We start from the raw sequence: 25,328 nt of genomic DNA, 5'->3' as shown, positions 1-25,328 counted from the left end.
CACAACATTCGCCACTCTCCAGTCCCCTAGTACCAACCCCGTTGACAGTGAAGACGAAAAGATCATTGCCAACGGCTCTGCAATTTCCTCTCTTGTTTCCCACATAATCCTAGGATATATCCCGTCAGGCCCGGGGGGCTTGTCTGTCCTCATGTTTTTCAAAATGCCCAACACATCTTCCTCCCTCACAAGTATCTCTTCTAGCTTACCAGTCCGTTTCAAACAATATGGTCCCTCTCGTTTATAAATACTGAGGAAAAGTACTCATTCAAGACTTTTCCGATCTCTTCCGACTCAATACACAGTCTCTCACTACTGTCTTTGATCGGAGCTTCCCTCGTTCTCGTCATTCTCATCTTTCTCACAAACGCATAAAATGCCTTGGAGTTATCCTGTATCCTACCCGCCAAAGATTTTTCATGCCCTCTCTTAGCACTCCTAATCCCTTTCTTCAACTCCCTTCTGTCTATCCTGTCTCCCTCCAATGCTCTGTCTGAACCTTGTTTCCTCAACCTTATGTAAGCCTACTTCTTCCTCTTTCCAAGACATTCGACCTCCCTCGTCAACCAAGGTTCCCTCACACGACCATCTCTTCCCTGCCTGACAGGTACATACATATCAAGGACACGTTGTATCTGTTCCTTGAAAAAGTTCCACATTTCCATAACATCCTTCCCTGACAGTCTATGTTCGCAACTTATGCTCCTCAGATCCTGTCTTACAGCATCGTATTTACCCTTCCCCCAATTGTAAAACCTACCCTGTTGCACGCACCTATCTCTCTCCATAACCAAGGTGAAAGTCATAGAATTGTGGTCACGATCACCAAAATGTTCGCACATTAACAAGCCCATCACTTGTCCCGGTTCGTCACCCAAATAAGTTTTAAGATTGCAACTCACAGAATGAGAAATCAATTCATGTCACCGTCTGACAAAATGGTTCACTTGGAGGTGAGTATTTCCATTCTGACAGGCCCAAGGATATTTGTAACCCACCATGTACCAGCATTGTGTGTGCGAACCTGCACGTGGGTGCGTGTGTGTGTGTTGAAGGTGCTGTCAGTTTGCATCGTGCTATGAGCTCTCTCACTGTCTCTCCCACCCAGACTGAATCCTCGAGAGTTGTCACTCTCTGCCGCTCTCACTGCAGTAGAGTGGGGAGGCCAGCTGAGGGAGAGATTGTTTCATTTTCAGCACCACAGAGACGACAGACCTGCACTTAATTATAGATACTCACAGAGTCAAATACAGACACACAGGTACAGTGGTGGTGGTGGAGAGATGGATATTGGGCTCTCCACCACCCAGCTTGTACCTTTCCATCCTATTCCAGGCTGTTTCTCTTGGAATGCGAGAAATGGAGGGAGGGAGTGAAGGTGGGAGTGGGGGTACCTGCTGTTCGTGCTGGTGTGGGTGGGGAGGGAGGTGAGATGGTGATGTGTCCAGAGGGAGTCAGTCCATAGTGTTGTATCCAACCAGTGTTATTAGTGTGGGAGATATAGTGGAGGGGAAAGAGAGAGAGAAGGAAGGTGCTATTTGCAGTAGTGAGAGTAGTGGAGCAGGAGCCTTGTTCGTGTGTCGGTGCTATAACAGATATACAGTGATTGTGAGGGAGCAGAGATAACACAGTCCTACTTATCCTGACAGAGCAGGGAAGGTTATTGATGCTTGTCCTGTATTGCTGGGCATTTCCTCAGACCGCAGATACTGCACTGAGTTGGGTGGTGAGCTCAGACTATGCTCGGTGGGTCTGGTAATGTGGCCGTCTCTGGGAAGAGAATAATCCTCTTCTGTACTAGCCCATCCACCAGGAGCTCCGTGCCCCTGTCGACAAACTGTGGTGTGATTGCCCCTTATCCCCCATTCTCGTGGTAAACCCTGCAGGGCAGCTCCAAACTGAGAAAGCTCAACCGTGTGCCCATTGGACGTTTAAATGTGGCACCAATGTCAGGGATTATGGAATATCCAGGGGCACCCGGGAAATGGTGAGTACCTCCAGCCATGATGAGAGGGTCACCATGGGGTAGGGTGGGTAGTTAATGAGGTGCATTCAGTAAGATAGTTCCAAGAAACTAGCTCAGCCTCGTGCAGATAATCCCTCTGTCACACACAATGAAAATGTCACTGAGACAAATTGTTGTTAGAATCAACCCAATGAGTCGAAGACTCTGCTGACCCCATTCCCAGTTACAACGCTATAGCTGTTTGTCCAGTGCTCTTCATCACAGGGAAGGAGCTAAACAACACCTTACCGTTGGGAATAAGGCAGTGGGGAGGGTGTGGTTTTGGTATCAGTGTAGGAGCACTTTATGGCAAGCCATCATAATTCTATTAGTTTCAAAATAGAGATGGAAAAGGATGAACCAGGTCTAAAACTTAACGTTGTAAATTGTTGAAAAGACAATTTTTATATTAATCAAGAATTTTCAAAGTCGATTGGGGCAGATATTCGCAGAGATGGGGGAAGCCTTCAAAAATGAGACATCAGGAGTACAGAGACAGTATGTTCCTGTTAGGGTGAAGGGTAAGGCTGGTAGGTGTAAGCAATGGTGGAGAATTGGAGAAGATGTGGTTCTGGTCACGGAAAAAAGGGAAGGATATGTCAGGTATAGACAGCAGGAATTAAGTTTTGTTTTCTGAATTCATTCATGGATTGAGGGCGTCCCTGGCTAGGCAAGCATCTATTATCCATCCCTAATTGCCCAGAGGACAGTTAACAGTAATCCACATTGCTGTGTGTCTGGGGTCTCATGGAGGCCAGACCAAGTAAGGATGGCAGTTTGTTTCCTTTAAAGGTGTCAGTGAACCAGATGGATATTTCTTACATCGGAATGGTCATCATTAGCCTCTTAATTCCTGATTTAAAGTGAATCACTAGAAGAGTCTGAAGTCAACAAGAGTATAATTAAGAGGTAAATTGGGAGCACAAAAACGGGACATGTGATAGCTTTGCCAAATAGAGTTAAGGAGATTCCAAAAGAATTCTACAAATACGTCAAGAACGAAGAGTAACTGTGGGGAGAATAGGACATCATTAAAGATCAGCAAGGCTGCCCATGTGCAGAACCACAGGAAATGGGGGAGGTACTGAACGAATATTTTGTATCAGTATTTACTGTGCAGGAGGATATGGAAGCGAGGGAACTTGGGAAATATGTAGTGACCTCTTGGAAAGTGTCTGTACTACAGAGAAGCTGCTGGAGATCTTAAAACATGCAAAGGAAGGAAAATGTCATGGCTTTTATTAGATGTACGCTATCCTTTGTGGGAAGCTAGGGAAGTGATTGCTGAGCCCCGTACTATCATCATTAGCCACAGGTAAAGTGCTGGCAGACTGGAGGTTGGCTAACGTGGTGCCATTACTTAAAGGATTGAAGAAGGGTAATAAGGAAAAGCCAGTGAACCTGACATCAGTGGTGGGTAAGTTGTTGGAGAGGATTATAAGGCATTGGATTTTCACGCATTTTGAAAGGAAACGACTGATCAGGGATAGTCAACATGGCTTTGAGCAAGCAATATTGTGCCTCACTGACCTGACAGAATTTTTTTAAAGAAGCGACTAAGAAGATTAATTGAGGTTGAGAGGTGCACATTGTCGATATCAGTAAGGTGTTGAACAACATTGTGGATGGTCAACTGTTTAGCAAGGTTCGTTCATATGAAATACATGGAGAACTAGCCATTTGGATACAAAATTGGTTCAAAGGTAGGAGACCGAGGGTGGTGGTAGAGGGTTTCAATATCCTGGCAAAGTTTGCAATGTTCTTCATGCTGTGCAGATAGTCCACTTTATGGAGTAGTCCACAAGCACGGTCTGCTTACCTCTCAATCTTCGCCATTACCTTACCCCAGTTTATGGTGTCTGTGCTGATTTGTGAAGCAGATTCAAAATTTGAGGCAATGGACCATTCCAGCTAATCTGGCAATGTCTTTCTTCAATGTATGCATTTTTGTGATTGGGCCCACTGTTGTCTCACTTATCCAGTTATTCCAATCACCCCATCTCCTTATCCACATTTTCACCAAGTTATCAGTTAATTAATTATTTGGGTTTTTTTCTGTATCTTTCCCTGCCATTGGCTTTTGACTACCTCGTGTATCGAGTGCTGGCATGGTGAATTTCAGAAACATTAAAATGGTGTGTGCCAGGGTGTTGGTCACTTCCCGATGTGTCCCATGTAGTGCTCCATGGACAGCGGTGTTCCAGCAGCTCTGACTCACGTGTTTGAAACTTGGTATGTGCCTGATAGCGGAATGCCTCTGTTTGTCTCTCTCAGTTGATTGTGAAGTCAGTAAAACGAGGAATACCCTTAAGTATAATCGTAAAGGACCAGGCATCTAACTTGCAGCTGATGGGCTTGTGACTGACTCCTGTTATTTAAAAGTTAGTGGAGCTGCTGGGGATGGTTTGCTGGAGGTTGTGCTGTGAGCTGCCTCAGACATTCCGGACAACCTGACGATTTGCTGACCCAACTCTGAATGGAACATGGGGACTGTAGTTACAGCATCTGGGTCTGTAACATGAACAACAAATGGAGAAGAGGCTACAGAGAGGGGAAGCTCTGAAACCACGGAGTGAGTGTATGTGGGGAAAATGATCAGTGTCTGTGTCTTAGTCTGGACAAGTACACACTCTCACTCTCCCCGTTACATACACTAATGCACAGTCTCCCTATCTGCCCCTCACACACAATCACACTGCCCCTTTCTCACGTTCCACACACGCACCCCACTCTGTCACACACACGGATGAACACAGACCTTCTGTCTCTCTCCATCCCGCACACACACGCACAATCCACCTCACTCTCTCTCACATACAGAATGTGTGTCTCTCACTTACCTTCACGCAGACACGCCCTCTCTCACACACATACGCACACGCGCTACTCCTACTTTGTAAATAAAACCAGTCTGACTCCAGGTCAAGAGACAGACAGAGTCCAAACAAGGCCTCAAGCTTAGAATATATTATCTGACAGCAAGTGTTACTTCATTTACATCGATAGTACCTGAAGTTATCTCCAGGCAGTGATTTGCATTTTAATCAATCAAACTCGCGTTTCCATTCTAACTGATTAAGTACTGAAGAGCCATCTTAGGTGTGTTCAATTCATGTGCATAAATTGTACAACCCTTTGATCTTGGCTAAAGATGGCTGGAAGTGAAGACTTTACGGTGGAACCGTTGATGAACAGTGGAAGGCTTTCAAAACAATTTTTCAACGTTCTCAGCAACAGCATATAATGGTGAAATGGAAGGACTATAAGAAAAGGGTAATCTGCCATGAACGTCTCAGGAAATAAGGGAGTCTATCAAATTAAAATAAATGGTATAATAATGGCAAAGACCAGTGGGAAACTAGAAGATTGGGAAAACTTTAAATGTCAAAATAATGTCAAAACCGTTAAATTTCAAAATAAAGCAACAAAAAAGTGATCAGGACACATCAGATAGGTTATGAGAGTAAACTACACAGAATATAGAGACAGATAGCAAAATATTCAATAAATATACAAAACGAAATGAATGGCTAGGGTAATCAATTGTCCTTTAGAAAGTGAGAAGTGGGATGCAGTAATGAGATATGAGGAAATGGACGAGGAATTGAAGAGTTATTTAGTTGATCTACACAATGAAGGACACTAATACCATGTCAGTAATTGTCAAAGGCAGAAAGGTAAGTTAGTACCTGGAAACAACCATTCCCGAGAGAGAGAGTGTTGGGCAAGCTCATGGAGCCAAAGGTAGATAAGTCTCCTGGCCCTGATGGAATGTATCCCAAGGTACTAACAGAGGTGATGAGAGAAATAGCAAATGTACTTGTGGAAATTTTTCTGATTTCACTGGACTCTGATACAGTTCCAGCAAATTGGAAAACAGGAGTTCAGACAGCACTGTTTAAAAAGGGAGATAGACAAAACATGGGGAATTATAGACGAGTTAGCCAAACATCTGTAGGAGAAAATATTTCAATCTATAATCAAGGAATAAATGGCAATGTATCTTGATAGAAAATGTCCCTTTGGGCAGACACACAGTGTTGGTTAATGAAAGGCAGGCCACGTGTAACTAACCTACTGGAATTCTATGAAGACATTACAACTGCAGGGACCCAGTAGGTGTGGGGTACTGAGATTTCCAAAAGACATTCAATATAGTGACGCCAAAAAGGCTGCTGTGTAAGGTGTGGCATTACGGGCAATGTATTAACATGGATAGAGGATTGGTTAACTAACATGAAGCAACGAGGGGGAATACATGATTGTTTTTCTGGTTGCTGATCAGTGACTAGTGGAGTGCCTCAGGGATCAGTGCTGGGACTGCAATTATTCACAGCTTACATAGATAATTTGGAGTAGGGGAGCACGTGTAGTGTCTCAAAGGTTGCAGACGATACTAACATGACTGGCAGAGTAAAATGTGGAGAGGATGGTTAAACTTTACAAAGGAACATAAAGAGTTGAAGTGAGTGGGTCAAGGTCTGGCAGATGGAGTGCAATTATAATAAATGTAAAATCATCCATTTTGGTAGGACAAATACTAAAGAGGACTCTTCTTTGAATTGTTTAAAAAATGCAGCATGCTCTTGTGCAGAGGGACCTGGGTGTCCTTGTGCATGAATCACAGAAGCTGGTCTGTAAGGGTAACAGGTAATTAACAAGGCAAATTGAATTTTGCCCTTCATTGCGAAAGGGATTGAGTGTAAAAGTAGGGAGGTTATGTTCCAGATTTAAAGGGTGCTGGGGAGACCACACCTGAAGTACGTGCAGTTTTGGTCTCCCCATCTGAGAAAGGAAATACTGGCACTACAATGTATGCAGAGGAGGCTCGTTAGGTTGGTTTCAGAGGTGAGGGGTCTGGTTATGAGGAGAGACTGAATAGATTGGAATTATACATTGATTGGAATTTGAAAGAATGAGGGAGGAAGGAGTAGAAACATTTATAATTGTGAAGGGAGTAGGTACGATAGAAATGTAAAGGATGTTTCCAGAAGCATGTGAAATTAGACAACAGGGCAAAGCCTCAAAACTATATGGAGCAGATTTAGGACTGAATTGAGAAGGAACGTCTTGACCAAGAAGCTTGTGAATATGTGGAATTCTTGAGGATTTGTCATTGAATGGGTTTGAACTTATATAGATAATTTTTTGAAGATTAAAGGAATGATGGATTATGGTGAGTGGGCGGGTAAGTGGAGCTGAGGCCATGAAATGATCAGCCATGATCTTATTGAATGGTGGCACAGGCTTGAAGGGCCCGATGGCCTACTCCTGCTCCTAGTTTGTACGTTCTTATGTAATGGGTCAACATGAAATGGGAATTATATTTGACAAACTGACTGGTCGATGCATACAGAGAAGAAATGGATGCAATGCATTTAGAGTTTCAGAAAGATCTTGATAAGGACTATGGCCGAGTGTGCAAACTAAAATGTTACGGCATTGGGACTAAAATATGAACATGATTTCAATGTATAATTCCAATCTGTTCAGTCTCTCCTCATAACCAGACTCCTCACCTCTGAAACCAACGTAACGAGCCCCCTCTGCATACATTGTAGTGCCAGTATTTCCTTTCTTAGATGGAGAGACCAAAACAATCTGTTTTGAAGTTGAAGGATCATGGCGTGTCGTAGGGATTAGTGATTGTGAAACAGCTATTCTCAATGCATGCCAAACATTTAGGTGAGGGAATCAAATCTGCTGACAGCACTAAATGATGTCAGATTGTTAGTGGGTGAGGAGGATTTAAAACAAAAGCTCCAAGGTGATTGAGACAAGTGGCGTGAATGGGCAAATATGTGGCAGATGACGATCAATGGGGGTGGATGTGATGGTGTGTACTTTGATAGGTACAATAGAACAGCAACCTATCATTTGAAAAGGGGTTGTATGAAACATGTTGGTCTTTAAAGGGATTTATGTTCTTTCTTTTTTTTTTCTATTGCGCAGCCCTCCGAGGTCAATGCAGGGCAGTGAGTTCTGAACCCAAAAGTCAATACTTGGAATGGCATTGGCACGCTGACCAGTGTACACAAACCCACCAAGTGGGGAGCTGTAACATTTAAAAGGATCTGTATCTCCTTGTACACCAATCACTGAAAGAAATATTGCAAGAGCAGAAAGCAGGCAGGAAGATAAATGGTGTGTTGACCTTAATTTCGAGGGGATTGACTGACAGAAGTAAGGGTATCTTACTGCAGGTGTACAGGACCTCGGTGAGAGCCCATCTCGAACATTGTGCAGTATTGTGTGCAGTACTTGTCTCCTTACCTAATAAGTGACAAACCTGACATTGAGGGAGTGCAGTGAAGGATGACCAGACTGATCTCTGGAATGACAGGCTTGTTGTGAGAGCAGAGTTTGGGGCGTTTGGGCCTGTATTCCATGGGCTTCAGGAAAATGAGTGGAGATCTCAGTGAGACATATAAAACTCTGACAGTGTGAGACATATTGGAAGATGATAATTACCCTGCCTGGAACGTCTAAAACAAGAGGCCACCGTATTAGGTACAGACAGGCCACTCTGCATTGAGATGAGAATAAATGTCTGCACTCAGTGACTGGTGACTCTGGGAATTTCTCTCCCACATAAGCTGTGGAACACAAGGCACTGAATATGAATAAGGATTTCTCGACACGAAGGGGAGCGGGAGGCATCTGGAGTATGGCTGTCACAAGCTCTCAGCCGATCGGAAGGAGGCCTCTGCAGGGTCAACAGGAATTTGTTTCCCATTCCCTTTTCGGATACTGAGGCTGGTGCCGGGAATTCTGTCAGTTTTATCCTTCCAAACTTCAGAGCAGTTTGATACAATGTTGTGTTCTACTTTGCCGTTTTCGAGACCATTGAAAGGTTTTTCCCATGCATGTGTGTATAGAGTATCGTTTAGGATAGACCATGAATGCATGGAATTCACCAGGCCAGAATTCACTTCCTGAATGTACATTGATGAAGCAAATTGGAGTTTGTAATCGGCATTGATTTCAGCATCATCGTTACTGATACCAGATTTTACATCTCGATATGTTGTTAATTGCTATTCAATTCCATCAGCTGCCAGAGCTTTAGCCTGGTCTGGATTAGTAATCCAGTGATATTTCCACAACAGCACCATCTCCACGTAGGGACCTATTGGAAACCACACTGAGCTGGTTATTTCTGTGTGGTTTGACAGATCTGTCAAAAAGAACTTCTACCAGTTTAACTACCGTGATGGGACTGAGGGGGTGGCAAATGGTCAGATTGTAATTATTCTCCTCTTCACGGACTGGACAAAGTAGAGTAATTTTCCACATTGCCAAGAAGATGTCAGAGTTGGAGCTGGAATGAAACAGGTTCCCCCAGGGACACGGTTGTTGCGCAGCACAACTCTTCAGTCCTGTTGCAGGAATCGTGTCAGGGCTCTTTGCCCTTGTCGTATCTACTGTGTTCAGCTGTTTCTTCATGTCGCTTGAAGCAAATCGAATTGATTGAAGACTGGCATCTGTGATTCTTTGGGCATCATGCGAGGGTGAGGTGAATCATCCACTCAACACGTCTGGCGGAGTATCTTGCCAAAACTACATCATTATGTTTTACACTGATGTACAGGACTGTTCCATTATTTAGGATGGGGATAATAGTGAGCCCTCTCCTCCACGAAATTGTTTAACCGTCCATCACCATTTATGGCTGGATGTGACAGTACTGTTGGTTTGTTGGTGTTGGGATCATTACACCCTCTCGATCAGATGTTATTGCTGCAGTTTGGAATGCAGACAGTCAATTATGGTAGCTTTAACGGGTTGTCATCAGGTTTAGGTACACATGATTGGGATAATGGCACATTCACCTATACATCACTGAACCATAGATCAACTTGGTTGGAATGGTAGACTGAGGGATTATCCCAGGAAAAACGTTACAGATTGTGCTTGAATTTAATTCTGTTTCTGCTGCTGCTGTGGTCTGCAGAACCACATCAATGTCAGGAATTCTCTATTTAAGAAAGTTTGGAGAGTTAGATCATTTAAAATATCTGCAGATGAGCTTTGACTTGGAAATGAATTGAATGCAATGAAAGACTAGTGATGAAGGAGGAGTGAAAAAGTCATTGACTCTTCGAATCATACAATATACAAACAGACATTTTGGCTCAACTCGTCCATACTCACCTGGTTTTCTAAACTGAATGATTACTATTTTTCTTCTTTAGGCGCACACCCCTCCAAACCTTTGGTATTCATGTACACGTCTAATTGTCTTTCAAATGTTGTAACTGTACTCCCCAATGCTAGTTCCTCTCACAGCTCACTACATATACATACTACCCTCTGTGAGAAACAACTGTCCTTTAGATCTCTTTTAAATGTCTTCTCTCTCACCTTAAACCTATCCTGTCTGGTTCTGGACACACCCACCCGGAGGAAATGTTCTTGTCTATTCATCCTATCCATGCCTCTCATGATGTAATAAAGGTCACCTCTCAGCCTCCAACTCAAAAGGAACAAAATCCCGGCCTATCCTTATATCTCAAAACCTCCCATCTCCGTCACATCATTTTAAATACTTTTGTCCCCTTCTTAGTTTATAACATTCTTCCAATAGCAGGACAACAAGAATTGCTTCAAATGTGGCCTGATCATTCTCTTGTAGAGCCAGAACATGATGTGCCAATTTCTATAATCAATGCTCTGACCGATGGAAGTCAGCTTGCCTTATGCCTTGTTCACTGTCCTGTCAATCTGCTACTCCACTTTCACGGAACTATGGACCTGGACCCTGGATTTCCCTGTTTGGCAACACTCCCCAGCGCGCTACCATTTTCTGAATAAATCCTACACTCGTTTGTCTAACAAAATGCAACATCTCCCATTTATCTGCATGAAGATCCATCAGCCAATCCTCAGCCCACTTGTCAGGTAGATCAAGATATCTTTGTTCTCTAAGATATCCTTCTTCACTGTCCACCATAACTCCAATTTTGGGGGTTTCATCTCCAAATTACTATCCACGGTTCCAATATTCTCATCCAAACCATTTACAAAAACCATGAACAACATCAGCCTGGTCATTGCGGCACAATTCTGGACACAGGCCTCCAATTGGAACAGTAAATCTCTCGCAGCACCCTCTGTCTCCTACAGTCAAGTCTGTTTTGTATCTAATTGGATCGCTCTCCCTGAACTCTTGTGATCTAACCTTATTAAACAGACTACCATGTGGAACCTTGTTGGGCCTCAATAAGGTCCACATAGACAACGTATGTTGCTTTACCTTCATATAGATTCCTGATCACTTCTTCAAAACCTCCAATCTAGTTTGTAAGACATGGATTCCCAGACATAAAGCCGTGCTGAATATCCCTAATCAGTCCTTGCCTTTCCAAATGCATGTAAATCCTGCCTCTCAGAATCTCCTACAAACACTTCTCCACCCTTGACATCAAACTCACTTGTCTGTAGTTCCCTGGGTTTTCTTTGCAGCCAAAGTACAAATAATGTAACAAAATTAGCTGTGTTCCTGTCCTCCAGGACCTCAACCGTGGCTGTCAATGATACATGTAAGAAAGTCAAGAGAACTTCAGATTTCTTAAACCAGAAACTAAGACAGAAATGTGCTGGAAAAGCTCTGCAGGTCTGGCAGCATCTGTGCAGAGAAATCCGAGTTAATGTGTTACAACACGGGGGAGACCTTGCCCCCTCCCCCACCATCTCCACCACCCAGCGCTAATTTAAACTTGAAACACAGAAAAGATTTAACCCATGCTATAACGTGTAAAAATTCAGAAGGCCAATAACCATCCTAAAGGTCAATATTTAAAGCAAAAATTAACATTTGTTTAATAAGTCTAACAGGGAATAATTAACTAACAACATTTTGCAACTCCTTTCTCTGACCTATCTTTTACTTACTCTTCTACAATACTGGTCCGATAATCCCCCCACCCCACCCATCCCCAATTAAGATATACCAAAACATTCAAATTTCAGAACCAGCCAGCTGTCGAATATTCTCTTTGTATCATCCTCTGTCTTCGCTTCTTCTCCTTCGAGTTTCTGTGTCACAGGTCATTGATAAACAAAGGTACATTTCGGAGAGCTATTCTCCGGGCAGTCTGCAGATGTTGGTGGCGTGGCAGTTCTCCCATAACTGGTCAATTTTCTTTTCAGCTTTCTATCCCAAATCATCGGGTAATTTCCTTTTTATTATAATATTGCCAAATGCCAAATTTAAACTCGGTTGTAGTTTAGCTTCTTGGGACATAATTTAAATGGATTGATCAAATTTGATTTTATTATTTGTCTCATAGCAACCCAGGTACTGCAAGCTGCTGGACCACATGTTCCATTGTAAATTTTCCAGAACTCACTGTGCTTGTAAATCCTTCAACTCTCTTAAAGGTACAGTATCCTTTACACGTTCATAACACCTTCTCTCTCAAAAAAGAACAATCATAATGAAAATACGGTCTCATTTGTTTTTCTATTCTTTCAACACATGACCATAACATACAGATAACCTAAATCTAAGTTCACCTTAACTTCTTCCCCTTTACCTATATTTAACATTGTATAATGACAAATCTCGTCTAATCTTTATCAGTTAAATCTGTGAGAACGCATCTGAGATTACATTCTTACCACACGCTACGTGTACGATTTTTAAATTAAAAGTCTGTAACATAAGACTCCAATGAAATAGTCTTTTTAAATTAAAAGTCTGTAACACAAGACTCCAATGAAATAGTCTTGAAAGCGTTCAAAGAATGTAAGCAGATTGGGCTCCGTGTACACAACCATCTCCAACACTCTGTTTGTGAGTGCACATTAAAATGTTATAAGGCTAGTACCAAACTCAATAGTCCTTTCTCAATCGTGGAATACTTTCTCTGGTGGATGTTGAGTTTCTTTGAAAAGGACGATCCCATCTCATCGCAGTGCAGCTCTGACTCCTATGTCACTCACATCGACGGCAACTTTGAAATGTTTTCAAGCGTTTGGTGTGGCTGAAACTGGTTTGGTGCTCAATATTTCTTTTTAATGGTCGAATGCCTCCTGGCATTGTTCTGTCATCCAATACTTTGTGTTTTTCTTCAGCAAGTCGGTAAACGGTACAACTGCACTGCTGACATTTGGAACAAACTTCCGATAGAATCCGCTGACTCCGAAGGAGCGAAGCACCTTTTTCTTTGAGGTTGGCCATGGAAATTCCTCGGTTGCTTTTGTCTTTGCGTTCCATGGGATCAACCTTCCATGACCGATATTTTGTCCCTAGAACATCATGTCTGCTTTCACAAATTGTGTTTTGTTTAATTTTATCAGCAGTTTTGTTTCTCGTATTCGTTCAAAAAGCTCTGCCAACTGTACCAAGTGATCTTTCCAGGACTTAGTAAAGATCACTACATTGTCTAACTGGACTGCACAGTTTATTAATCAGGACACAACTCTGTTCGTGAGTCTTTGGAATGTGTTGGGTGTGTTCGTCATTCCAAAGGGCATCACTTTGAATTGATACAGACCATTTGCTGTTACAATTCAGAAATTTATTTCACGGTCTCTGATAAAGGTACCTGCCAGAAACCACGCATTAAATCCAACTTCGTGATGTAACTGACTTGTCCAACTTTCTCGATACAGTCCTCCAACATTGGTCTTGGATATAAGTCTGATTTTGTAACAGTGTCGATCTTTCACTAATCCAAACAAAATCATTGAGTCCCATCCGGTTTGGGAACTAAGATGATGGGCGAGCTCCACTCGCTCGGACTTGGTTCTATGATGTCCTCATTGAGCATAGCCTCCACCTCCTTCTGGACCTGTCTGGCTTTGAGGGATAAAGCCGATATGGATTGTTTTATCGGAACAGTACTCTCTACAACAACTTCATATACAATAGTGCCCACCATATGATTCTAACATATGTCCTCATATTGCAATAACAAACCTTTCACCTGTGTTCTATGCTCCTGAGACAGATAGTTTACTAATCTACCCCACTGCTCAAGGACTTCTACGTTTTTGACATATTTTGAGTCACATCAAAATCCACGACATTTGGATTTGATTCCTCACTCTGTGGGGGAGTAAATAGCACCTGTTTCTCCAATTCTTTCTCTCCTCTGCTTTTCAGGAGGGGACCTGCACACTCATTTATAAGTCACATGAAGTGGTCTTCAAATGTGGGAATTGGCAACAGAGGTGCTAGTTTCATTACTGTCGGTAGCCTACCTACCATTTGGCATGAATGACATGTATGCCAAACGTTAACCACATCACTGTGCATTCCAGGTCAATAAAAATGTTTTTGTCCCTTAGCCCGAGTCTTTCGTACCTCTAGGTGACCTCCTACAGGTAGTTCATATGCTACCTGTAAAACTTCCTATCTCTATGCTACTAGCACCACAATCGGGTGCACCTCAGCAATTTCTCCTCTGCACTAACCTGATGTGGTCTCTATTTCTGTCTTTAGGTCTATCTTTCAGATAATAGCCCTCATGAATATCCTCTGCCTCCTTTTCAGAGTACACTTGCACATATATATCTTTTATCATCTTGTCTGTCTGTTGCAAGTCCCTTAGCCTTTCAGGCCAAAACACCTCTGTCTGACCCACTGCCTGTTCAGGTTTTCCCTGCACCATTACGGCAAACAGGGTGTCCGTTAACTGAATCTCAACTCCTTTATCTTTGTCTATAGTTTGTCCTTCGTGCTGTGACTTATAATAGTGGGATATGGTTACTGCACAGCCTGGGAAAATACCAGGATATTTCTGATTTAACACTTCCGTTTCTTTGTCTTCCTTGGGCTTCTCCACAACAAGGGATGTCACTCCCAACTTGGACCCTGCTGAACCCTTCCCAAGAACAAAATGCATTCCTGCATGTGACAGTCTGTCAATCTTTCCCGCTATAACTTCCCCAGTCTTGATTAGGCACTCTAACCTGATCTTACATAGGGAAATGTTAAATTTCTGTCCATCTTTCCCATAAATTAATGCATTCCCGGTTAACAGATCAGAAAGACTGCAAATTCATTCATCTCTTCCTATTATCAACTGGTTAGATCATGTATCTCTCAAAATGATAACTTCTTGCTCTTCTACCCCTGTCATTTCTGAGTAAACTTTACTCACAGACGCAAATTCTTTATTGAGATCAGGTGTTAACTCCATACCCAGCCCCTGCCTAGGCTGTGCACTTTCCTGCAGCTCTTCGGTCTTGTTGGGGTTTCCTTTAAATCTTTCACTAATGCCACTGGCTTAGCTTATTTTACCACATCTGTTCCCACAGTCCTTTTCTTAACAATCAGCACTGTGACCATACATTAACCTCCTTATATCGGTGAAAACACCTTTTCTCAATGCCCTTCGGAAACCACCGGCACTGTAATTTTCTGTGTCCCGCTCCATTACAGTGAAAACACCTGAGGCCTTTCACCTCCTTTTCACTCTCTTGGGCAGCTTATTTAACCTGTGGTAAACTCATATGTTCTACTCTTTCTTTTATAGTGTAGCATCTCCCCTTCTCCCAAACTCTATCCCTCACAGGACAAAATTCTGGTTGGAAGCTTGTCTTATGCAGCAGCATGTATTCATCTATTAATTCTCCTGCCCTTCTCAATTTCTGAACTTTCTTTTCCTCCACGTGAATTATTATCATCTCTGGAAGTGAAGTTTTAAACTCCTCCAGCAGAATAATCTCCCTTAGAGCCTCACAAGTATTATCTATCTTTAAAGCCTGCACCCATCTATCAAAATGCCTATGTTTAATTCTTTCGAATTCAACATAAGGCTGATCTTGTTCCTTCTTTATGTTTCTGAACTGCTATCTATATGCTTCCAGTACCAATTCGTAAGCACATAAAATACCTTGTTTCATGTCTTCATAATCTCTTGACCCCTCAACTGGCAGGGCAGCAAATACCTCACTAACTGTGCATACCAGCTTAGCATGAACTACCATTACCCATAAATACATTCACCACTCTACCTGCCTAGCCATTTTTTTCAAATGAAATAAAGAAGGTGTCAACATCTTTCTCATCAAAATGTGGCAGAATTTTGACATAGTTGTATACATCACTAATGTCCCTTTCACTCTCCAGCCTGTTCACTTGACTTTACTTACTAAATCACAACTTCTCAAGTTGAAATTCACTCTCCCTTTGCTCAGCTAAGAACCTTCTCCTCTCTTTTTAATCCCCTCTCTCTCTTCTCTCTTGCTTTCTCTTTCTTCTCTCTCTTTCTCTCTCCCTTTGTTTATCTTTAAAACTACATTTTCTTCAATTGTAATTTAAGTTTTTTATAAATCTCCTGCACTTGTCTGTTTCTCTGGCACACCTTATTGTTTGAGTAATTTCCTGACAATTTCAGCTTTACTCTTGTTCTTGGTTAAACCCAAATCTAAATTCTTTGCTAATTCTAAATGTTTGGCCTTTATTTTTCCTTCTAAATGCCTTCGGCAAATGTGAGAATCATCTTAAAACCCCAGAATCTCTTCAACATTTTTAAAGAGTCATTTCTCTCACTTTAAATTTAACCAACCACAAGTCACCTAAAATAAACAAAGTGACTCATCTACTTTTTATTTAAAGCTCTTGGATAATAACGTGTAAATGTTTAAATCTACTGTGCATTTTCATACCCCAAACCCATTTAACTCTGCCCAAATCTCAGACTGGATCTGTCTAAACTTGTTCAAATCTCAGACAAAATGCCCCAAACTGTTATGACAGAGGGTTAACCCCTCTCCTAATCGGAACCAGCCACAGAGAAAAAAGTGCACCTCATGCTGGAATTTGTTAAGTTTCGAGAGGCAAAGATCCATTTACAGAGGTCACTATTTAAAGTAAAATTAACAATTTTGTTATTTAAGTCCACCAGAGAATATTAAAATGAACAACTATTGAGAACTCGTTTCGTTAAAACTATCTTTACCTCCCACTCTACAATACTGGTCCGATGAAACAAAACAAAATAAGATTAGAAAAAAATACAATCACGTTTCAAAACCAGTCAGCTTTGTCAATTCTCCTTTGTAGATTTTTCTCTGTAGAATTTTATCTCGGTTGGCTTTGATGTTCTGCTGTGCAAACGTCTTACAGACAGGTACCTTTCAGAAAGCTCTTCAGCTAGCAGTCTATCTTTGTGGATGCCCTTGGCAGTTCTCTCCCTAAATATTCAAACTGTCCAGTTTTACACCGAAAAACATTGGATTATTTAATTGTTTTTGATGGCATCAAGTACATTACATTTCAACCTCCATTGGATTTCAGAGTGTTGGGGCATAGTTAAACTGACTGGCCGAATTTGAATTTGATTTTGTACCATTACAACTCAGACTCACTATTTGTTTCACAGTCAAATGTTACATTTTAACTTTTTTCAGAACAATGTACACCTCTACACCTTCATATCAATATCGTTTGCCAGCCCTATGTAGTTCTCCATGAATTTGATCACCTAAGTTCACGTAATAGTTTTTTTTCAAAATAAGACCCACTTTCTCTCATCCTTCCTTTGTATAAATCCTTCTTTCCAGTTATGATTCCAATTGCTTACAATGTTACTGGTATTCTTCGACAAAGTGATACATTGTGTGTGTTTTGTGAATAATCCTCTGTAATTGAAATGAGATGAACGAATGAGATGCAATCACATTCCCATATGAAGAAGTAAATGTGCAACTTTTACGAGCTTTCTGATTTTAAAAAAAGATGCAAAAATCTCCTTTATTCAGGATTGGGAGAATGAACAAATGACTTTCACAAAAAGAACAGGAGTAATTCAATAAAGCTTTACTGGGATCATTGAATGACCAAATATTTAGTTTACTCCTGAGAGTTTAAATTCAGCTTTGTTTCAAGTCTGAGTTGTGTATGTTTTTGTCAATATGCAAATATCATCGGTGACAAAACCACAAGTTGCTGGTAATGCTCAGTATTTCTGGAAGTAGCTGTTGTGAGAAAGCAGATTCAACGTAGGGTAACAGAATGGGTCTAGGTTGCTTACTTTTTGCCAATAGTGTTCAACTATGTGCCGGTTAGGTGCATTGGTCAGGGGCAAATGCAGAGTAATCGAGTAGGGGAATGGGTCAGAGTACGTTATACTTCGGAGGGTCAGCGTGGACGTGCTGTGTGAAATGGCCTGTTTTCCCACTGCAGTGATTCTATGATTCTATGAATTCTTCATACAAAGACCGGTTGGTGCGAGGATCAGGGATGTCTCCGAGCATGTTCTGGGCATACTGAAGGTGGAGGGTGTACAGCCAGCGGTCGCGATACACATTGATATGAATGACATCCTTAAGAGGAGTGAAAGGTCCAGCAAAGAATGTTTAGGAACCGAGACCTGAGTTGAAAAGCAGGATCTCCATGGTTGTGTGCGAAATAGAACCCACTGACTTCAAGAACTTCAGTCTGAGACAAGATCTGAAGCAGCAGTATCGGTTATTATACTCTTGCAAGGGTGGTGCCTATAAGACAGGCACACCGAACGTTTTGTACAATTCATTCCTCTTTTACTCCTCCCCCACTTATTCCATTGCTTCTCCCCGGTTTACATCTCCCACTTCTTTCAACACGGCTGTTCATCTCTTGACTCATCTGGCCTTGTTCATGACAAAAATGCATGTCCAGCTTGGCTGTTTCACCACATCCCTCTGTGGTCTATTGTTATATATCCTTCTTGACTGTCAACTGCTTCCTTCTTCGCTAAAGCAACATTTCCTTCCATTCTTTGTCCGTACGGATCCTTATGAACTCTTGATTGTGTTTTTTTTGTTGCAGAAACGGGAAACAGATACTTATAACTGTTTATACAAGCATATCTCGCTTAACCTCCACCCCTCTTCCACTTTCATTTTTCAGCCTTGTGATTGTTGCAGATAACAACATTTATAATTACTCCTCCAATTCCCCCTTCCTATTTTTACATTCAATTGTTGTTTCTGCAATTTTTCCTTTAAGCATCGCCCCCAAAATTCACAAGCATCATTCCTAAGACTTCATCCATCTTGGTCTCACTCATCCCCTCATTATTCAATAGAAAAAAATCCTTCTGCCTGTTTCCCTTTTAGGGGCATCACTTTCATTAAAGCTGTCTCAATCAGTCTTTGGGTGAGCCCTCCAATACAGGATATGATGCAACAGCCAATGGCTACCAATACCCTATCTACTCCTATCAGGGAAGTAAGGAAGGAAACCACCGTTCCCTTCCATTTTCTAAACAATGATTGAAGCCATCCCGTGAGAGATGTGTCTTCTCCTGAATTATCAGCAGTTCCTCTGCTAAGGTAGTCAATTCCCTTACGGCCCGAGTAATTGAACCATTAGGTGCAGTGTTATTGGGAATGAAGGTAAAACAGCTTCCTCCTAACATCATACACACACACACACACCCTTTTTCCACTAGAATCATATCAAGGGCCATTCTGTTTTCCCAAGCCATCCTACTTGTCGCATCAAGCTGTTCTGATATTCCTTTAACAGCATTTCTTGTATAATTTATAAATCGCTGTTGGTTATAGAAAATGTAATTTATCCAATCTACATTTTTATTAACTGTCACCCACCAAAAGAGAGCTGACTCATAGCCTGCTGCCATCTGGTTGCGAGCCTTGAACTCATCAGGTACACCGCCCCCACCCAAGGGACTCCTATAGAATTCAGGTAAATCCTGTCATCAAAAGAAGAATATAAGAGTGATTTCTTACTCCTTCTCTTTTACCGTACTATCTTTTCCTTCTCAAATGCCAGAGTAAATGGAATTGCCAATTGTACAATTGCACATATCCCTCTCCAATTCGGAGGTAGGGTGGGTCTCAATATTTTGCCTCGACAGTACCACCATAGATCCGCTTGGAGAACCTTCACTGCTGAGTAGTTCCCTCCATTGTCTGTATCTGTGAAATTCTTAATCTCTGTACATAATTTCAGCTCCCCCCAAATCTCTAGACCAATTTGTACCTCGTCTATGCACATACGATGTGTGATTTCCGACTGCGGCTGAAAACATGGGGTAGGGGGATGGTTTTAAGCCTTTCATCTCCAAGGGAGGGAACATCATAGAAAGGGAGGTACAGTTCCTATCATTCCGTGCAGTCTTATCCTGTTACAGGGCTATCATACATTTCATGCTCTTCCTGCCTCGCTTCCACCCGAGTGGAAAGGGAACTGCCTGGGCCACTGGCCGACCGGAGGCACATGCACAGCAATTGCTCTTGTTCAGAATTTTTACAGTATACTTTACCCATTAAACCCAGGCATTTGCATCCCAGTACCCAGTTTCTATTCAATGGTCTGGTTAAGTCCTTTACCTCTATAATTTTTACTACATTAAAGTCATCGGGAGGGGTGAAAGGTTGTACCTTATTATACGGTAGTTCTGCACGTTTTCCCTGTCCTACGCCAATTCGAAAACAACAGCCCAAGAAATCATTCCCGTTAGTTTTCATTTCTATCTCAAAAGTTTCATTTAATTGTACCTGATAGGTGACCCCCCCCCACCCCCACCAGAGTTGCTTATTGCGATGTTTCGTTATCGTTAAGTATATTGGGTTACACTGTATCGGGACAATCAAAAGCTGGTCGGAAGGTGGCCCAGTGTATTGTGACGAGACTATTATACCAAGTACCATCCCCGAGGCCGTTCCAAGAGGTCTTAAGATGTACCTCTGAGCTGAGGTACTGTCTCTGATTATCTACATCCCCACAATTTACCAAGATGCATGCATTGGCATCTATTACTTGCGGGTTATCAGACTCAGGAACCGTTAATAACACATATGACATTGATGTTTGACAAAATCCCAATACTAAGAGAGCTATTATCATAACTCTAAGCATCCCCAGCATTCTAAAAAATCATGCTGAAGCACCAAAAGACTTAAGATACAATCCTCCAGAAATAATCCTGCGCTCGCATCGCCACTGTTTAATCAGTTACTCAAAGTCTCTTTAGCCTGAATTTCAGCGGGTCTTCCGTTGATTCAGCTGTCCAGACTTCTTCCTCAACTGGAGATTCCACTGGCCCTTTGATCCGAGTGTAGTGAGTCCAGCCTTTCCCCACCGTCCTTATTGCCGTTTTGGTCAAAAGAGCCTGGTACGGCCCTTACCCGTTGCAATTTAGTCCCTGTCCTAGATTTTACAAAGAGCCAAACCCCCTGGTCAAGTCAGATGAACAGTGAATTCAAGGGCGGAGTCTGTGCCAATAAGCCCTATTTCCTGAGGAAAGACAAAGAGGAGGACAAACCCAGTACATACTTGTTTAAGAACCAATCTTTAGATTCTGGGTTTGGCAGTGGCCAGACGATATGCCTCCACCCATCCGGATAAATGATCAACTATTACCAACACATATCTCAGTCTTCCCACTCGGGGTAATTCGGTATAATCTACTTGGATGCTCTGGAATGTATTTAGCCCAGGTTCTCTCCCTCCTGGGACTTGTTTCCTTAACATTTTCTTGTTTACTTTTTTACGTGTTATGCATCCCTCACATATCTGTTTGGCTATCGCATGTATCCCGTTGCATCCATATTTCCTTCAGAATAAATCACACATTGCTTGCACTCCCCAGTGGCTCCCCTGATGTCAGACAGCCATCATTTCTCTCATCATCATTTTGTTTAACATTTCCCTTCCATCAGGTAACATCCAATGTCCCTCTTCTGTTTTTACACCCCCTAAATTTTTCAATTCTTTTTCCATCAGTAAATATTGGAGCTTCCCAAAGACTTGGGACAGTAGGTATTAGGGAATAAATCACCACTTCTTGTGGGTTCAGGGTAGCGTCGTCAGTTCCCTCATCGGCCAGTAATGTAGCTTTCCATGCTTTAATTAACAATCAATTAATGCAGTAATGTTTTAAATTAACCGTGAATCAATACGACAGGTTACTGAGAATGTGTGAAGGGATCCTGCTAATTAATATTGATTCAGGCTAACACAATCGATTTATTATAAATATTAATTATTAATTATATAGATTATATAAATAAAATAATCATTATCTGTAATTCAGGGTGGAAACGCAACAAGTGACCAAAATATTTTTTTAAAAACTGTAATTGCGCAGTTCTGTTTGTTTACCAGTCACTTGTGATTTCTCATTCTGTTTCTGTAATTTTTTTTGCCCGAGCACATTCATTCTTAAGAACCTCAACAGCTTTCATAGCACCATTTGCAGTTAATTCAATCCCCAAATTTTGTGGCAGTATTTTGTCATGAGCGCAAAACTGATACTTCGTGCCTCTCATCACAAAAACGTCGCCATAATACAATTAACTCTTTCGTTCCTCCTCCCTTGGGCTTAAAATTTAAGGATGACCTTGCTGCCCCCGTAACGACTAGGAAAACGACGTCCTTATTATAAAGTCGCACCTTTAAATTTATCATGTGTTCCTGGTGGGCCTCAGGGGGCAGGAATCCTTGACACCCATATTCTTCATCGAAATTCATAAACAATATCGCCCTCTCTTCCCTTTTTAGATCCGGACACTCCCGCTTAAAGTGAGCTGCTTTTCCACAGTAATAACATCCCTACTGTCAGGATTTCCACCTCGATCCCCGTCCCTGTCCACCAAACCCCTTAACATCAACCCCTTTATTTTCAACATACTGCCCACCACCATTCCGGTTTCCTTCTCTTTTTAGGTTGATCTTTTTTTATTAACTCATTATTTTTGCCTTTTGTTTCTGCTTCTCATGTTACGTTGCCAGAAGTTTGTTTGCTCCCTATAACTTCAAATGCCAATTCATCAATTTACGCTTGTCTAACTTTAAAGCCTGTTCCTAACTATACATTTTAGAACCTTACTTATAATATATATTTATATATTATAAATTCATTTATTCAGTATTTAATACTTAAAATGTAAAATGCATACAGTTCCCAACTTTGAAATCTACTATAATTACCCGGTTTTATTCCCTTAATTTAATCCTAAAATTAGTTTTCTTTAGTAGCCTTAACCAGTCATTGCTCAATTACAATACCACAGGTAGTGAAATAATCAGAGGTGGCTTAAAAGGATTTGTCTATTCAAGTTTAAAAAAAACTTCTAATACATGAATAATAGCCGAATCCAAGGACACAGATATTAACCATTGGATTTTTAAAATTACAATCTAATGTTGAACTGAAACGTCAATTGCCCTCCATACATCACTGTTATGTAAGGATAAAAGAGATTAGTTAGAAACTGATAGTGAGGCAGTCGTGACCTGTAAAAGAACAGGAGTTAACATTTTATTTCATAATCACTGTAATATCCTTAACTTTAAAATAAATCATGTTAAATTTCCATAATAGAAATCAGATTCAAAACAGTCTCGGATCTCAAGCTCCAGGGAACAAAGCACAAACACTCCGTCACCAACAAACAAATGTGCATTCAAACCAAATCACAAATGGTTAAACTTTCTACCAGCTGTACAGGAATTGGGGTTAGAGTCCTCTGGGTGTGGTTGGGGTTAGAGTCTCCTAAATTTGACTAGATTAATCAATTGGCAAGGGGAGCCTCAAAGAATGATTCATCGATTATTTCTTCGGGTAACACCTCGAGGAACCAAACAGAGAACTGCCTTTGCTATAATATAATGAAGAAGGAGTGATAAGTCATACTGTCGTACAAGGTCACCTCAGAAAGAGTTACCACAAAATGCTGCAGTTTTACATTCAGACTGAAACAGTGAAGAAAGAGTCACAAATGTGAGGTTTAGAGTTGGACAACGATAATTTTACTGGCCTGAGGAAGGGCTTGGCCTGAATGGACTTGGCAAAAAACATTAAAGCTTGGCACAGTTGAAGAACAGTGGCAACTACTTCGGGAGATAGTCCAAACTCCTTAATTAAAGTGTAATCCTGAGTGGAAGACGAATTTAAAAAAGGTGAAAACTGATCCAAGTCGATACTAACATAAAGGTGATGGCCTGGTGGCATGATCACCGACTGCTGCTTTAGATAATGTTCTGGGGACTAACGTTCATATGCCGCCATTGCAGATGGTGGGATTTAAATTCAATATGAACCTAGAATTAAGAGTCTATTGATAATACTGAATCTATTGCTTATTGTTTGAAACATCCATATGTTTCACGAATGTCCTATAGGATTGGAAACCGCCATCCTTACCTGATCTGATCTGCATGTGACTTCAAACCCACACAAATTTGCTTGATGCTTAACTGCCCTCTGGGCAATTAGGGAAGGACAATGAGTATTGTCTAACCAGCAACGCCATCTTCCGATGAATGGAATAGAGAAAAACGCTTTAATTGTTCGCAAACTTTTGCTAAAAACAAAATCAAAATGGCTACGAAGGAAAATGTGTCGAAAACAGAAGAATTGATAAAGAATACTTCTCTGAGTAGGCAAAAAGTCAAAGAATGCTGAACGCAAATGTTGGCCATTTAGAGAATGAAAACGGCAGGGTAGTAATGGGAAACTCAGAAGGGGCAGAGGTAAAGCTAACAATTCTTGCTTTCACAGTGGAAGATAATTTCTTCCCAAAACTTACAACAACTGCAAAGGATCTTGTTGGAAGTACGATGCAGAGGGAAAATGGTACTAAATACATTGATGGGGTTAGAGGGATGTCAGGCTCTCGGCCTGCACTCTATTATATTAAAAGAGGGAACAAGAGAGGTACCTAATGTGTTAGTTACGATATTCAAAAAATCCTTTGATTCTAGAACGGTGCTGAACTATTGGAAAATTAATAATGTGACGCTCGTATTCTAAACAAGAGATAGGAAAAAATGACAAACTTTAGACCAGTGAGTTTTAACTCTGTAGTGGGGAAATTTCTTCAGTCAACCATAACGTTGAACGTATAGAAAAACAAAGATCAGTTCACCGCTGTCAGCACGGTTTCATGGTGGGCAGGTTGTGCTTGACACACCTGCTGGAGTTCTTTGAGAACACAACAAACAATGTGGATAATTGGGAGACAGCAACTGCTGTCCATCTAAACCTCAGAAGGCATTTGACAAGGTGCTGCATAAAGGACTGATCTATCAGGTTAGATCCCAGGGTGTTAAGGGTAGAGTATTGAATTGGATAAAAGATTGACTTACTGACAGAACACAGAGCATCGGGATAACTGGTCTTTCTCTGCCGAACTAAAACTAGTGAGGTGCTGCAGGTTTCAGTTCTCAGACCTCAACTGTTTACAAACAATCCAAATGACTTGGAAGGAGAGACAGAGTGTAGCAAATTCACAGATGGTACTAAAATAGATGGCAAACAGGCTGTAATGCGGAAATAAAGAGTTTACAAAAGAATATTAAAAATTGGGGCAGATTGTTATATCTGGCGGATGGTGTTTAATGTGGTTAAGTGCA

The sequence above is a fragment of the Chiloscyllium punctatum genome, chromosome 28 (assembly GCF_047496795.1).
Source record: "Chiloscyllium punctatum isolate Juve2018m chromosome 28, sChiPun1.3, whole genome shotgun sequence".
In the NCBI taxonomy this organism is placed as follows: Eukaryota; Metazoa; Chordata; class Chondrichthyes; order Orectolobiformes; family Hemiscylliidae; genus Chiloscyllium; species Chiloscyllium punctatum.
This window is presented reverse-complemented; position numbering follows the sequence as displayed.